Source organism: Dendrobates tinctorius, unplaced genomic scaffold (genome assembly GCF_039654945.1).
Source record: "Dendrobates tinctorius isolate UK_male_01 unplaced genomic scaffold, ASM3965494v1 ptg000388l, whole genome shotgun sequence".
In the NCBI taxonomy this organism is placed as follows: domain Eukaryota; kingdom Metazoa; phylum Chordata; class Amphibia; order Anura; family Dendrobatidae; genus Dendrobates; species Dendrobates tinctorius.
This window is the reverse complement of record NW_027362054.1, coordinates 450,407-467,951: the sequence shown is the minus strand read 5'-3', so window position 1 is coordinate 467,951 and position 17,545 is coordinate 450,407.

Genomic DNA, 17,545 nt, shown 5'->3' with positions numbered 1-17,545 from the left:
GCAAGCTGAAGATATGGATGAACTCTTTATGCATCAAATGGCCAAGTTCTCCAAAAAATATGACATAGTTGTCATGGGAGATTTCAACTATCCAGACATTTGTTGGGAATCTCTCTCAGGCAAAACTAACAGGTCAAGGAAATTCTTATCCTCTCTTGCTGACAACTTTATCTTCCAAAAGGTAAGGGAGAAAACAAGGGGAACTGCTACCTTGGATCTAATCCTTATAAACAGGGAGGAAATGGTTGAGGAGGTAAAAGTGGCTGGGACCCTAGGAGGTAGTGACCATGCTATTTTAGAATTTTGGATAACTAGAGGCGGAAGACCTGTGAAGACTCAGACGTCAAGGTTAGATTTCAGAAAGGCAGATTTTAAGGGATTCAGAAAGAGAATTGGAGGGATCCAATGGCTGGATATCCTAAAAGACAAAAATGTCCAGGAGGGATGGGAAATCTTGAAAAATGAAATTCTCAAAGCACAGTTGTTAACAATTCCGAAAAGAGGGAAGAATAGGAAGCATTTAAGGAAACCAGGATGGATGAACACAGAACTTAAGCACATGCTAAAAAGGAAGAAAAAAATGTTTATAAAATGGAAAGAGGGAGGCATATCTAAAGAAGAATATAATGCTGTCTGCAGAACCTGCAGGGCACAAATCAGATTAGCTAAAGCTGAAATGAATTGAGGCTTGCAAGAGATGTCAAAAACAATAATAAAGGATTTTGGGGATATGTCAAAAGTAAAAGAAAAGTCAAAGATGCTATAGGATTTTTACAGGATGAAAATGATGAAATGGTAAGACAGGATGTTGAGAAGGCTGAACTTTTAAATTCCTATTTTGCATCTGTTTTCTCTCACAAAGGAAATGTAACATCAACTGTTATTCACTGTCCTATTAAGGGAATAGAAGAATCCAGGATATCTATAAACAGAAAGATAGTGAGGAAACATTTAGCTAACCTAAATGAATTCAAGTCTCCAGGTCCAGATGAATTACACCCCAGAGTACTGAAGGAGATAGCAGAAGAAATTTTTGAAACCCTCTCCATAATCTTTGAAAATTCTTGGAGAACAGGAGAAGTGCCAGAAGACTGGAGAAGAGCAAATGTTGTTCCTATCTTCAAAAAGGGGAAGAAGGTGGACCCAGGGAACTATAGGCCGGTGAGTCTGACTTCTATACCAGGAAAGATCTTTGAACAAATTATTAAACAACATGTATGTCAATACCTGGATAAGAATGAAGTGATTAAACAGAGTCAGCATGGGTTTGTAACTAATAAGTCATGTCAGACTAACTTAATTTCCTTCTATGACGGTATCACTGATTGGGTGGATCAAGGAAATGCTGTAGATATAGTATATCTTGACTTCAGCAAAGCATTTGACAAAGTCTCTCATACAATCCTTATTGAAAAAATTACTAAGTATGGAATGGACAAGGCAACTGTTAGGTGGATTCATAACTGGCTTAGTGATCGGACCCAAAGAGTGGTCGTAAATGGCTGCACATCCAGTTGGAAGAATGTCTCAAGTGGGGTACCACAGGGCTCTGTCCTGGGCCCTGTATTGTTCAACATCTTTATCAACGATTTAGATGAAGGAATTGAGGGTAAACTGATTAAATTTGCTGATGACACAAAGCTAGGAGGGATAGCTAATACTAGAGAAGAGAGAGAGAGGATTCAAAAAGATTTAAATAAACTGGAGAAGTGGGCAGCAACTAACAGAATGGTTTTTAACAGGGAGAAATGCAAAGTACTACATCTGGGCAATAAAAATGAAAAAAGCATATATAGAATGGGAGGAATAGGGCTAAGTGACAGCACATGTGAAAAAGACTTGGGTATACTAATAGGTCACAGACTGAATATGAGTCAACAGTGTGATGCAGCAGCAAAAAAGGCAAATGCAATTCTAGGATGTATTAACAGAAGCATACAGTCTAGATCACGTGAAGTCATTATTTCCCTCTACTCCTCTTTGGTCAGACCTCATCTGGAATATTGTGTCCAGTTTTGGGCACCACATTTTAAAAAAGACATCAACAAACTGGAGCAAGTTCAGAAAAGAGCGACCAGAATGGTGACCGGTCTGCAAACCCTGTCTTATGAGGAAAGGTTGCAGGATTTGGGAATGTTTAGTTTGCAAAAGAGAAGACTGAGAGGAGACTTAATAGCTGTCTACAAATATCTAAAGGGCTGTCACATTGTAGAAGGATCAACTTTATTCTCATTTGCACAAGGAAAGACTAGAAGCAATGGGATGAAACTGAATGGGAGGAGACACAGATTAGATATTAGAAAAAACTTTTTGACAGTTAGAGTGATCAATGAGTGGAACAGGCTGCCACGAGAAGTGGTGAGTTCTCCTTCAATGGAAGTCTTCAAACAGAGGCTGGACAGACATCTGACTGGGATGATTTAGCGAATCCTGCTTTGAGCAGGGGGTTGGACCAGATGGCCCAGGAGGTCCCTTCCAACTCTATGATTCTATGATTCTATGATTCTAAACCATAAAGGTTGGTAACTTAGCGGATTGCAGACCCCTAATCTAAACAACACAACTAACAGTAGCCGTGGAGCGTACCTACGATGCCCTAGATGCCTCGGCACAGCCGGAGAGCTAACTAAGCCTAAAGCAAGAAAGGTGAAATCTAAACTACCCTGGAGTAGAACCCCAAAGGAATAGACAGCCCCCAAACATATATTGTTGGTGAGACAAGATGAAACACAAGCGCAGGCAGAAAATAGACTGAGCAAATGATGGGGCCTGAACTGTCTAGATAGGATAGGAAAGGAAAGACACTGTCTGCAATCACGCAAAAACCCTAAAAAATCCAACACATCTTATGTACAAAAAAACAATGAGGTCTCACGACCTCGCCCCCACTATATCAGCATTCTGGTATGAACTGGCAGCAAAGCAAAAGAAACTAATATAACTGCTACTGTTAGTTGTGTTGTTAGGATTAGGGGTCTGCAATCCGCTAAGTTACCAACCTTTTTGGTTTCCTGGTGGCTTAGCCTATTCCTGCCATCCTCCTCAGTGACCTGTTCATAAAAGCTGCCATTCTGGCTGGTGGAGCCAGAAAGTTTTAGAAAATTCTGATGGCAGTGGCTGTCCACAGTACGTTGTTCCCAGCCGCCACTACTTTTCCAGGTGGGCCATCACTGCCCTGCACATACATTTTGTTGACCAAATCAGGTGTGCACTGCAGAACGACATCAGTGGCAAAGCCCACATAACCACCGATACGTGGACCAGTAAGCATGGCAAGGCGGAGCAGAGTGGTGGCTGGGACAGAGGTGGAAGGCGTTCTAGCTCATGTCCTACTACCATATAGGATTGTTGGACATTTGTTTGTACAGATTGCCTCTACCGCCTCCTCATCCAGTCCCAGTAAGACCTGCACCACCAACCTCAGCACAGCCAGGGAAAAATGACAGCATGCTGTTCTTAAACTCCTCTGAAGGAAAAATCCCACAACCTGCAGGAGCTGTGAACTGGGAACAAACAGCAGACAGATGAGTGGTTGGTGCCGGTGAACCTCAAGCCCGACCTGGTGATGTGCAATAACGGGCAAAATTTTGTAGCAGCTCTGGGGCTAGCCAGTCTGGCGAACATCCCTTGCCCGACGCATGTGCAGAACTTGGTGGTGTAGAGCTTCCTGTAAAACTACCCACAGGTATCAGAGCTGCTGCTGAAAGTGTGAGCAGTGTATGTGCACTTTGGCATTCTCACCCTGCTGCTGTTTGCCTGTCTTCACTGCAGCCTCACTGCCTTCCTGCTCCCTGCCTGATATGCGACGTATCCACAAGGTGGAACTCCACCTTGCATATGCTGGAGTGACCGCGTGAGCAGCAGCAGGCAATAGTGGAGTTTCATCTGCAGCACGCATGACTGAGTCGCTCTGCGGAACAACACCACATCAGTAACAAAGAATGGGCCTCCATGCGTGATGGGTCTACCGTGTGTTGCTGCTTTAAATATTACACCAATATGGCTAGCAATGGTGATGCCATCATCAGCGTTACTATACCAGTTATATGTCTGCTTGCTAGAAAAAAACAATTCAGGTGCTGATGGTTGAGGTGGTGGCACATGAGGATGAGGAACATGGCCAATTTACACCGTTATCAAGCCTGTTGTCCACACATGGCTTGGAGCGTGGGTTATTGTACAAACAGCGGGCAGGTACCCAACTGTACAGTCAGGGGACAGATTGGGAAGATGAGGAGGAGGAGGATGAACAACTGTGTTCACATCAGTGTGGCACTCAAATCAGCTCAGAGGCATCATTGGAGCGTGGCTGGGGGATACAGAGGACCCAGACCATAACACTGTCACCGAGTACAGCCAGCTTTTCGGTGCCTCTGGGCAGCCTGGTACTCATGAGCCAATACATGCTGCTGTGCCTGCTTAATGACCAACAAATTGCTCATATTGGTACCTGTGCTGATTACTGGATGGCACCTTGCTGGATCCCCGTTACAAGGACAATGAACCATCCATACTTCCATCATTGAAGCGTAATCCCAAAATGCGTGTGTATAAAAACACGCTGGTAGATAAACTACTGCTGGTTTTCCCACCTGACAGTTAGGGCTCAGTGGAAGAACAAGGCAGAGGAGGAAGTCGTCAACGCAACTGGAGCGCCACCAGCACCTCGGAAGCCATGGCCAAAATGTGTCAAAACTTTCTCAGCATGCCATAACATCTGGCAACACCATCTGATATGGTACATATTAGCAGGAGGCAGCGTTACAACATGGTGGAACAAGTACGTGTCCACATGTCTCCATGTACAAACTGATGGGTCTTCTCTATTTAACCTCTGGGTCTCCAAATTGGACACATGACCTGAGCTTTCCCTTTATACCTTGTAGGTGCTGGCCTGCCCTGTGGCAAGTGTATGTTGGAACATGTGTTTAGCACGGCAGGGGATGTGATCACAGACATCTACCAGTTCACATCCAACGTGGGGAAGCTAACACTCCTGAAAATAAACCAGGCGTGGATTCCACAAACCTTGTCCATATCTTAGGATGACTGGAGAACTATACTTGCATATATATATACAGTGGGTATGGAGAGTATTCAGACCCCTTTAAATTTGTCACTATTTGTTTCATTGCAGCCATTTGGAAAGTTCATTTTTTTATCATTAATGTACACTCTGCACCCCAACTTGACTGAAAAAAAACAGAAATGTCAAAATTTCTGCAAATTTTTAAAGAAAGAAAAATTGAAATATCACATGGTCATACAGTGCTGTGCAAATTAATTGGGACAAAGCATTTTTTTAAGTAAAATCGTAAGTTGGTTACCAGTCAGTGATTCAAACCAGTTTTAACTGCTTTGAACAGGTGTGAGTGCCTGTTCAAAGCAGTTAAAACTGGTTTGAATCACTGACTGGTAACCAATTACGATTTTACTTAAAAAAAAATGCTTTGTCCCAATTAATTTGCACAGCACTGTAAGTATTCAGACTCTTTGCTCAGTATTGAGTAGAAACACCCTTTTGAACTACTACAGCCATGAGTCTTCTTGGGAATGAAGCAACAAGTTTTTCACACCTGGATTTGGAGATCCTCTGCCATTCGTCCTTGTAGATCCTCTCCAGTTCCGTCAGGTTGGATGGTGAACGTTAGTGGACAGCCATTTTCAGATCTTTCCAGAGATGCTCAATTGGGTTTAGGTCAGGGCTCTGGCTGGGCCAGTCAAGAATGGTCACAGAGTTGTTCTGAAGCCACTCCTTTGTTATTTTAGCTGTGTGCTTAGGGTCATTGTCTTGTTGGAAGGTGAACCTTCGGCCAAGTCTGAGGTCCAGAGCACTCTGGAAGAGGTTTTCATCCAGGATATCTCTGCAATTGGCCACATTCAAGTTTCCTGCAATTGCAACCAGTCGTCCTGTCCCTGCAGCTGAAAAACACCCCCATAGCATGATGGTGCCACATGTTTCACTGTTGGGATTGTATTGGGCAGGTGATGAGCAGTGCCTGGTTTTCCTCACACATACCGCTTAGAATTATCACCAAAAAGTTCTATATTTGTCTCATCAGAACAGAGAATTTATTATTATTGTGATGGTGTGATATGTTATGTGGATATCATTCTTTGTATATTCCTATTTTTCTATTTCAGTTATTATCATAGTGTTTTTCTTATTACATTGTAAGTCTACAGCCTCACTGTATCTGTCTCTTGATGACCCCCTATAGTGCATTAATCCCTAAGGCCCTTTGTTCTCCTCTGGGAGGCTTGGAAACCGCCCCCAACTTGTTTGACTACCCCTGGACAAGAAAGGGGGTGGGGAGAACAGCAGCTGGACAAGTCAGTTCCGGTGTGCACTTCAGAGAGAGAAGGACCCATTTTATCCTTTGGTGCTAAAGTTTTGGAATCTCGTTTCCCTGGACATTTTATCCTGATACTGGACTGCATTCTTATTCTGGACTATCTTATCCTTTGTGTGGTGGACTGAATATGGACCTTTTCGTATTTTTGCCTGAATAAAGGTCTTGGAATTGTTCACTCTTCGCTTGCTCTGTTGATTGTGTGATACCAGAGAAGGACCCCGTGACAATTATTATTTATTATTATTTATTTATATAGCGCCATTAATTCCATGGTGCTGTACATGAGAAGGGGCGTTACATACAAAGTTATAGATATCGTTAACAGTAAACAAATTTACAATGACAGACTGGTGCAGAGGGGAGGGGACCCTGTCCTTGCGGACTTACATTCTACGGGATAGTGGGGAAGAGACAGAAGGTCGGGGGTGCAGCAGCTCTGGTGGTGATGAGGTGGCAGCTCAGGCGGTGGTGAGGCGGCAGAATGGTCAATTCAGGCTGGAAGCTTTCCTGAAAAGATGGGTTTTCAGATTCCGTTTGAAGGATCCGAGGGTGGTGTATAATCGGACGTGTTGAGGCGTGGCATTCCAGAGGATAGGGGATATTGGGGAGAAATCTTGGAGGCGGTTGTGTGAGGAACGAATAAGTGTGGAGGAGAGTAGGAGGTCTTGGGAGGATCGAAGATTACGTGAGGGAAGATATTGGGAGATTAGTTCAGAGATATAGGGAGTGGAAAGGTTGTGGATGGCTTTGTAGGTCAGTGTTAGTAGTTTGAACTGGATTCGTTGGGGAATTGGGAGCCAATGGAGGGATTTGCAGAGGGGGGAGACAGGGGAGTAGCGAGGAGAGGGGTGCATTAGTCGGGCAGCAGAATTGAGGACAGACTGGAGTGGTGCAAGAGAGTTAGCAGGGAGGCCACAGAGGAGAGTGTTGCAGTAGTCAAGGTGGGAGATGATGGGGGCATGTACAAGAGTTTTAGTAGATTGAAGACTGAGGAAGGGACGGATTCTGGAAATATTTTTGAGTTTGTGGCGACAGGAGGTGGCAAGAGATTGGATGTGTGGTTTGAAGGACAGGGTAGAGTCGAGAGTTACTCCAAGGCAGCGGATTTCAGGTGCGGGAGAGAGCGTGATGCCGTTTACAATAATAGATAGATCGGGTAGGGAAGATACGTGAGATGGAGGAAAGATAATGAGTTCAGTTTTGTCTATGTTGAGTTTTAGGAAGCGAGAGATGAAAAAGGAGGATATGGCTGATAGACACTCTGGGATTCTGGACAGCAGAGAGGTGACATCTGGGCCAGAGAGGTAGATCTGAGTGTCATCTGCATACAGGTGGTACTGGAAGCCATGGGACTTTATGAGTTGTCCTAGGCCAAGAGTATAGATGGAAAAAAGTAGGGGTCCCAGGACAGAGCCTTGGGGGACTCCAACAGAGAGGGGGCGGGATGAGGAGGTAGTGTGGGAGTGGGAAATGCTGAATGTGTGGTCCGAAAGGTATGAGAAAATCCAGGACAGGGCCAGGTCTTTGATGCCAAGGGAAGAAAGAATCTGTAGCAGTAGGCAGTGGTCAACTGTGTCAAAGGCGGAGGACAGGTCAAGAAGGAGGAGGATGGAGAATCTTATTTCTCATAGTCTGGGAGTCCTTCATGGTTTTTTTAGCAAACTGTATGCGGGCTTTCATATGTTTTGCACTGAGGAGAGGCTTCCGTCGGGCCACTCTGCCAAAAAGGTCCGACTGGTGGAGGGCTGCTGTGATAGTTTTCTTTGTGGATCTTTCTCCCATCTCCCTACTGCATCTGTGGAGCTCAGCCACAGTGATCTTGGGGTTCTTCTCTACCTCTCTCACCAAGGCTCTTCTCCCACGATTACTCAGTTTGGCTGGATGGCCAGGTCTAGGAAGACTTCTGGTGGTCCCAAACTTCTTCCATTTAAGGATTAAGGTGCCCACTGTGCTCTTAGGAACCTTGAGTACAGCACAAATTCTTTTGTAACCTTGACTAGATCTGTGCCTTGCCACAATTCTGTCTCTGAGCTCCTTGACCAGTTCCTTTGACCTCATGATTCTCATTTTGTCTGACATGCACCGTGACCTATGAGGTCTTATATAGACAGGTGTGTGCCTTAACAAATGAAGCCCTATCAGTTTAATTAAACACAGATGGACTCCAATGGAAGAGTAGAACCATCTCAAGGAGAATCTCAAGGAAATGGACAGCATGTGACTTAAATATGAGTGTCTGAGCAAAGGGCCTGAATACTTATGACCATATGATATTTCAGTTGGGTTTTTTTTAATACATTTTCAAAAATTTCTACATTTCTGTTTAGTTTTTTTTTAAACAAGATGGGGTGCAGAGTGTACAATAATGAGAAAAAAATTGAACCTGTTTGAATTTACCAAATGGGTGCAATTAAACAAAGAGTGAAAAATTTAAAGGGTCTGAATACTTTCCGTACCCACTGTATATGATCCACTTGAGGATAATGGGTGCACTGTATTGTTAATGATTTTTTATGCCACATCTGTATAGCTGCTTATGTGGAGCACATGTTGCGCTTCACTGACACTATTTCCATTCACTCGGCATTGTGGAGAACTCTGTGGAGTGCTTTGTGCGTTCCCCTTACCTCATTTCCACCTGAGTGACTTTGTGGAACATTTTTGTGGAGCATATCGTGCATTCAACTGACGTCACTTCCATCTGCGTGTCGGTGTAAGACGTATTCACTGACATAATCTCCGTTGGTTTAGTAACGTGAAGCTAATTGATCAAGAGCTAATTTAAAAAATGACAGTACCTTTAGGGAAGTGACTACCTTTGTCCTAAGTGCCTTAAGTTGTCGCCACTTGTACCAGACACTGCACACAGCACCTTTTCTGGCCATGAGGAGAGAGATTGGGGTCGGGACTAATTGTAATAAGTGTCAATTATTTATTTGTATTATTCTACATTGTTAGAGAGCCTGCAAAATTAAAAAACCATAAACCACAAAACAAAAGATGGATGAAAAGATAAAAGAACAAGCCTTTATTATCTCACATTTAAAAGAATATCAAACATTTATAAAAACATAGATGAGGTGAAAATGGAAAAAATCGTCCAATTGCAAGGCGAGAAATCACCCCTACATATGAAGTGACAGTAGGCAAAAAAGCCGCATGCAAACATTAATGCACTCAAGTCACCTATGTGTGCTGTATAGCTATCCCAGGACTACGTCTCCATTCAATACACAATCCACTTTTCTTTAATTTTGCATGTTGCTGGGAGTACTCCACTATTATTTGAATAGTCCTTACTTTCGGTGGGGGAACTATTATTGTTGTTTCAACTGGTTCCTGGCCACGTATGATAACTATGAAGGTTTTAAACTTTCTTTCAATATTGTTAGAGAGCCAACTGAATTTGTCTGATTTGTGACAGGCAGACTATAACTTTGTTACACAGAATCAGTTTTATTAATGTAATAAATAATAATAATAATAAATTTTATTTCTATAGCACCGACATATTCCGCAGCACTTTACATTTCAGAGGGGACTTGTACAGACAATAGACATTACAGCATAACAATAATCACATAGATCATAACAGATACCAAGAGGAAAGAGGGCCCTGCTCACAAGCTTACAATCTATGAGGGAAAAAAGGAGACATGAAAGGTGGGTGGTAACCATTTTATTAATGCTAACATTGAAAAATATGTAGATAACTGCCTAAGTTCTGATGTCTCTGTGTCCCCTGGGGAATTAACCAGAAGGATTTACATACAGTATTTCTTTTTCCCTCAGCATGGTCTGAATTTGAAACATTGATACAGTGACACTTGTATATATGGTGTATATTTGGACCTGTCAGATGATACCTTTTGGTAGAGATATTTTAACAAATTTTCATTTCTTCACTGTCTCTGTATAGTTATACTCTGGTAGGATATCTACTAGGGCGATCAGGGACACTAACATTCAGCGGAGACGCACTTTCTCAAAATACTAGGGTCCCAACCTTCGCTGCCAGGTAGGGTGTGAGAAAGGGGTGACTAGGGATTTGATAGATGTGTCATCATCACTGTCTGTCATAATTAGATTGACCCTACTGGATCCTTAAATATCGTTAGAGGTTTTTGTTGTGGATATATTAAATGCAAGTGAGTCTTATATGTTTTTAATATATCAATAAAAGTTATTTTTTAGGGGGTCTAAATTTCTTCTGGTTTAATTTGGTTTATGAGGACATGCTTCATTATTTATGATTTGGTTGATATTTTTGTACTAGAGAGCTATACCAGACACACCCAGCCAAATTTCAACTCTATTTACCATTTGTCACGGTTCCACCCCTCAGGGTGTCTGGGATGCAGTTACTGACAGCTCGGCCGTCTAATCTGGTACAGGGGCATGCTGAAGCTGTCAGTACTTTGATGGACAGCATGGCCATCCATTCTGGTACAGGGGCACAGGGGCATGCTGAGCTGTCAGTGTGTGGATTAACAGCTCGACTAGCCAATCTGTGACTGGGAGGTGTCGTCTGTCTCAGGTGTTCACTATCCCGGATAATTGCAATGCCTACTTAACTGAGCAACTTCTCCCAGATCACTGCGAGATAAACTTTCATCTTGTGAGGTTTGTGCCTGACTTTGGACTTTGTTCTGACCAATCGGACTGTTTAATCCTGTTACAGGGTCCTTCTCCGATACCACACAATCAACAGAGCGAGGGAAGTGTGAACAATCCCAAGACCTTTATTACAGGCAAAATTAGAAGGTCCATAAACAATCCACCATACTGAGGATGCAATAGTCCAGAACAAGAATGCAGTACAGTAACAGGATAAAATGTCCAGGGAGACGAGATTCCAAAACTCTAGCACCAGAGGATAAAATGGGTCCTTCTCTCTGGGGTGCAGTCTTCACGAAGCTCTCCACACAGGAACTGACTTGTCTACCTCCTCTCCTCCCCACCCCCTTCCTTGTGTACAGCTCCTGTCCTCCCCAGCCCCCTCCTTATGTCCAGGGGTAGTCAGACAGGTTGAGGAGACAAAGGACCCTTGGGGATTAAGGAACTGCAGGGGGTCATCAAGAGACAGATACAGTCAGGCTATAGACATACAAAGCAACAAGAAAAACACTATGAAAATCAGTGAAATAGAAATATACACAAAATGATATCCACATAGCATATCACACCATCACAATCCCCTTCAGTTCTGATCCGTTAACCTTCCGGTACTTTGACCTCGGAATGTTAACTGACTACACTTTTGTCTCTTCCTTCTGTTTATGACGTACCCTCCTGGCTTCTGACCTTGGACTCCTTGACCACTCCGATTCACAGCTTGGCCTTGAGAAGTGACTAGCGTTACACCATTGGTTTCATTTGAGTGCCTACTCCACAAATAAAAAAACCTCTGCCTCTTCCACGTACACCACCTCATTCTACAGCCTGATCTCCACCCCCTGGTTGTAACTTGTTAGTTTATTTTTGGTTCATTTTATACTCTTTTAAGTCAGTTCCCTGGGAAAAAAACATTGGAAAACAGAAAAAAATCAAACAATGCAAAAAAAAATGAAAAATGTTGGATTACTCCTCAATTGCCTCTTCAACCTATAAGCCACATCAATCTCTTCCTCCATAGCAGAAGGTAGCAGAAGAAATTTTTGAACCATTCTCCATAACCTTTCTTCTTGGAGAACAGGAGAAGTCCCAGAAGACTGGAGAAGAGCAAATGTTTTTTCTATCTTCAAAAAGGTGAAAAAGGTGGACCCAGGGAACTATAGGCCAGTGAGTCTGACTTCTATATCAGGAAAGATCTTTGAACAAATTATTAAACAACATGTATGTACATACCTGGATAAGAATGAAGTGATTAACCAGAGTCAGCATGGGTTTGTAACTAATAAGTCATGTCAGACTAACTTAATTTCCTTTTGTGACAGAATCACTGACTGGGTGGATCAGGGAAATGCTGTAGTATATCATGACTTCAGCAAAGCACTTGACAAAGTATCTCACACTGTTCTGCCCATTCATGTGCAGCAAGACATTTCTTAAGTGCTGTTCCAGCTATGGCCATTAGATGTCATAGTTACCCTTCTTTTCCTATTCATGGGTTTAGAATCCTCTGTCCCTTTTTTGTTATTTTGTGTAGAACCGCCCCTCCAAGTTTCCCAGGCTCCAAGCATGTAGCCATTTTCCCTCTGATCCCTGAAAAATCGCACGTGTCCAGCTCCCTGCAAAATCACTGCTTATATCAAGCGGATTCCGGTGAAGGTTTAATGCAGTTATCTGATATGTGTTGTGTATCTGTTTTGGCTGGCCATTATGCAGCCCCATGATGTTGCAATGTATTTTCATTTCCTTGTAATGCTTTTACACTGCATGTTAGACAGATGCTCCCTTGTTCAGTTAGCGCAATGCTTGTAGCCTAAGTTGTTTAGATATCTCTTTTCTCTTTTCACTGCATTGTGTGTTGTATTGTTCAGCCTCTGTGATGATGCCTACTGATGTAACAGCACTCTGTAATAATGCCTGCTACTGTTATGATAGTACACTGTATTATTGCTGTGTTAACATCTGCCAGTACTGATGTATTGTACTGTCTGTTTCTTTATAGTTTTTACCGGAAATCATCCACTTCTACAGTATATCTCTGATATCATCCACTTCTAGATCTCCGATCTCAACCACAATTGTGTTCACCAATATCATCTACTATATCATCCATTATCATCAACCATTGTTGTTCACATCATCTAAATAAATATAGACTTAAGCACCCATACAGTCTTTTTACTTGGAGTGGATGAAGGGTTTAGCCGTATGCTGGAATCCACACAGCGTCACACATGGAAGAAGACAGAACACACACCATCCTTATTGAAAAATGACTAAGTATGGAATGGACAAGGCAACTGTTAGGTGGATTCATAAGTGGCTTAGTGATCGGACCTAAAGAGTGGTCATAAATGGCTGCACATCCAGTTGGAAGAATGTTTCAAGTGGGGTACCTCAGGGTTCTGTCCTGGGCCCTGTATTGTTCAACATCTTTATCAATGATTTAGATGAAGGAATTGAGGGTACAATGATTAAATTTGCTGATGACACAAAGCTAGGAGGAATAGCTAATACTAGATAAGAGAGAGAGGATTCAAAAAGATATAAATAAACTGGAGCAGTGGGCAGCAACTAACACAATGGTCTTTAACAGGGAAAATAAAAATGAAAAAGCATATACAGAATGGGAGTAATAGGGCTAAGCAACAGCACATGTGAAAAAGACTTGGGTGTACTAACAGATCATAAACTGAACATGAGTCAACAGTGTGATGCAGCAGCAAAAAAAGTCAAATGCAATTCTGGGATGTATTAACAGAAGCATACAGTCTAGATCAGGTGAAGTCATTATTTCCTTCTACTCCTCTTTGGTCAGACCTCATCTGGAATACTGTGTCCAGTTTTGGGCACCACATTTTAAAAAAGACATCAACAAACTGGAGTAAGTTCAAAGAGCGACCAGAATGGTGACTGGTCTGCAAACCATGTCCTATGAGGAACAGTTACAGCATTTGGGAATGTTTAGCTTGCAAAAAAAGAAGACTGAGAGGAGACTTAATAGCTGTCTACAAATATCTCAAGGGCTGCTACATTGTCGAAGGATCATCTTTATTCTCATTTGCATAAGGAAAGACTAGAAACAATTGGATGAAACTGAATTTGAGGAGACACAGATTAGATATTAGAAAAAACTTTTTGACAGTTAAGATGATCAATGAGTGGAACAGGCTGCCACGAGAGGTGGTGAGTTCTCCTAGGAGGTCCCTTCCAAGTTCCAACTTTACCATTCTATGAGTCTACGCCTCCTGGTTACAGATTGCTAGTTTGAGTTTTGTTAATTGTAGGCTATTTTAAGTCAGTTCCATTAAAAAAAAACACTGCAAAAAAAATAGAAACAATACAAAAAACAGTGTTAGATTATTCCTCCATTATTTTTTCAACCTATATGTCAATTTCTCCCTTCAGTTGAACCTATGTAACATTGATATAAAATTTGTATGGATAGATATATCCCTGTGTGTGCTGCCGCCTGTCCTGATTAGAAAGAAAGAAAGAAAAGAACTGTACACAGAGACAGCGGTCAATTCTTTCAATGCTCTGAAGTTTTATTGTGCATACATATATTTATAGATGCATATAGAAAAGGGTGGTTATCCCAATAACATAACGCTGATCTTCTTATCTAATTGGCTGGTTTGAATACATGAACATAGGTGGAAAGGTTTAACAAAAAGCTGATTCTAGCAATATAATTTACGGCACCCATTGTTCTGCAATGTCGGCAAAACTCAGCTATTGGCTGGTGGATCTGGTCCAACTTCCTCTTTCCCACGTCTGGTAGATATATCACAAGACAATGCTACCACGGGACAATGCTGGTTCTCCAGACTGGCTCAATGGGTTAGTAGGTCATCTTCAGCAATTGATTATAAAGTTCAAGATAACTGTGAATGTATATCTATATGTGCATATGAGTATATATGAGTATATAGCATGCAAGTGAGATCTATATGGAATACATATATATTTCCATCACAACATGGCCAGGGTGGTAGTCGTTGCAACGTTCTATAGTGTTCCCACACCCTGGTGCCCCACAACTGAAATACAATGTCCCTTCTGCCGCATGATCCTCTCAGGTTCTGTCACTCTAGCTCAGTGTTCTCGAGCTCCACAAAACATCTCAGAGTCACAGTTCTTTTCCAACAGATTAACTTTATAGATAGATACCTAGATGATAGATAGATAGATAGATAGATAGAGATAGATAATAGAGATAGATATAGAGATAGATAGATAGAGATAGATAATAGATAATAGATAGAGATAGATATAGAGAGATAGATATATATAGAGAGAGATAGATAGATAGATAGATAGATAGACAGATAGACAGATATAGAGATATATAGAGAGAGATAGAAAGATAGACAGATAGATAGATAGATATAGAGAGAGATAGATAGATATAGAGATAGATATAGATATAGAGATATATAGATATATATAGACAGATAGATAGATAGATAGATAGAGAGATAGATAGAGAGATAGATAGAGAGATAGATAGATATACAGTAGAGAGAGATACATAGAGAGATAGATAGAGAGATAGAGATAGATAGATATAGAGAGAGAGATAGATAGAGAGAGAGAGATAGGGAGATATCGATATAGAGATAGATAGATATAAAGAAAAATAGATAGAGAGATAGATAGAGAGATATAGAGAAAGAAAAATAGGTATAGAGAGATAGTCCTCAATATGAAAGCAGCACACCAAAAGAAATCCAGTCAAAGTGCTATTTATTAGCCCATCTGGCTAGTTGCCCATACAGCGACGTTTTGGTCCTGGGAGTTGTGGACCTTTTTCAAGCCTGAGAAAGGTCCACAACTCCCAGGACCGAAACGTCGTGTGGTGTGCTGCTTTCATCTTGAGGACTATTTTGAGGTTTGGTATATGCCAGGAAGGCTTGCACCCGCATTGTCTGTTTAATTTTTGTGCTGCTTTTTCCTTTTTTCACATATAGAGAGAGATAGAAGTATAAAAAAACAAATCACAATACTCACCTCTCCTCCTCGCTCCCACGCTGATCCCGGCTTCTGTGTCAGGAGCTGCAACGTCATCGTGCACCGGCTGTGAGTCAGTAGAAGGGATGATGGGAGAGAGAGTGTCATCTTAAGGACCTTTTACATTTAGCGATGCACCAGCGATCCGACCAGCGATCCGACCCGGTCAGGATCGCTGGTGCATCGCTAAATGATCGCTAGTGAGCTTTCACACAGAAAGATCTCACAGCGATGCAGCAGCGACGCAGCGCACGATACTCACCTTTCACACACAGCGATCCTGACGTCCTCCCGCCGGCCTCCACGCGTCGGGAGCTGGACATTCTTGCGCGATCAGCGATGGACAGCGGGGGAGCTGGTCGGAGGTAAGTATCACACATAGCGATATCGCTAGCGATATCGTTATAACGTCACAAAATCGGTGACGTTATAGCGATATCGCTAGCGATATTGCTATGTGTAAAACCCCCTTTATGCCGACGCCCTCTCTCCCTTTACAATTGAGGGCGGCGCCGACCCTGATTTACAGCCGAATAGCGGCTTACTGGGCTGGGGGGCGGGGCCCCTGGGGGAGTGGAGACCATGAAATGATATTCACTGCTTCACACGCCCATGTGGAAAAGCATTGGAAAGCAGTGAATATTCATTTCTTTTTAGCAGCGGGGACAGGGGCTCCTGCCTCCTGTCACCCGCTGCTGCTCCACTGGCATGGGCTCCCATAGCAGCTGCATGGTGTGCATCACAACACTGGCTGGGGGCCCCTGGAGCAGCGGGGGCCCTAGGCAACTGCTGACCCTGTATGCCAGCAGGTGCCAGGGACCACCAGATGCCAGGGCCCTTCGGAGAATCCTCCGGCCACCCCCCATGACCTATTTCAGCTGTCAATCCCTCCTGGAGCTTCTTCTCTGTCCTTTCCCTTCAGCAGACCTTTCTGTCTCCTGTGCTCCCCTCGCTGACTGACTCTTCCAGAACCTTCTCTCAGCCTTTTATCTCCCTCACGTTCTGGTAACCCCGCCCCCCATGACTTGACAGTTTCTTTAGCCAATGGCAGTTGTTCCGTCCCAACCTCACACTCTCCACTGCCCTCTAAAGGCCAAACTCCCATACTACACTCTTCCTCTGTATCTCCAGCTGTTTCCAATCTTTCCCTATCACAGTTCACCCCAATGCACTACACCTCTGCTTTCCCACTGCAGACAGGTCCGCCCATCAGTCCACCTTCACAAAAACAAAGAAAAAGATAGGCCATAAAAGGGGGATCACCACAAACCAGGAGATAGCGTTTAGAAGCAAATTTTATTGGACATGAATGCACCAACACACACATTTAAAAACATTTAAAAGTCATCCATGTGACATAGCTATAACAACCCTAGGCTCATAATACAGCCTGCAACCTATAGCAATACTCCAAAAAAGATTGTGCAAGTGTCAGCCAAATGATCATAAAAACAGCATACCGAATAGTGGTTAACAGTATAAAATGCCCTACCAAGGATACAAAAACCATATATTATATTTGATCTGAACCTCTGAACCCTGCAAGGCAAAAGTCAGCAAGATGA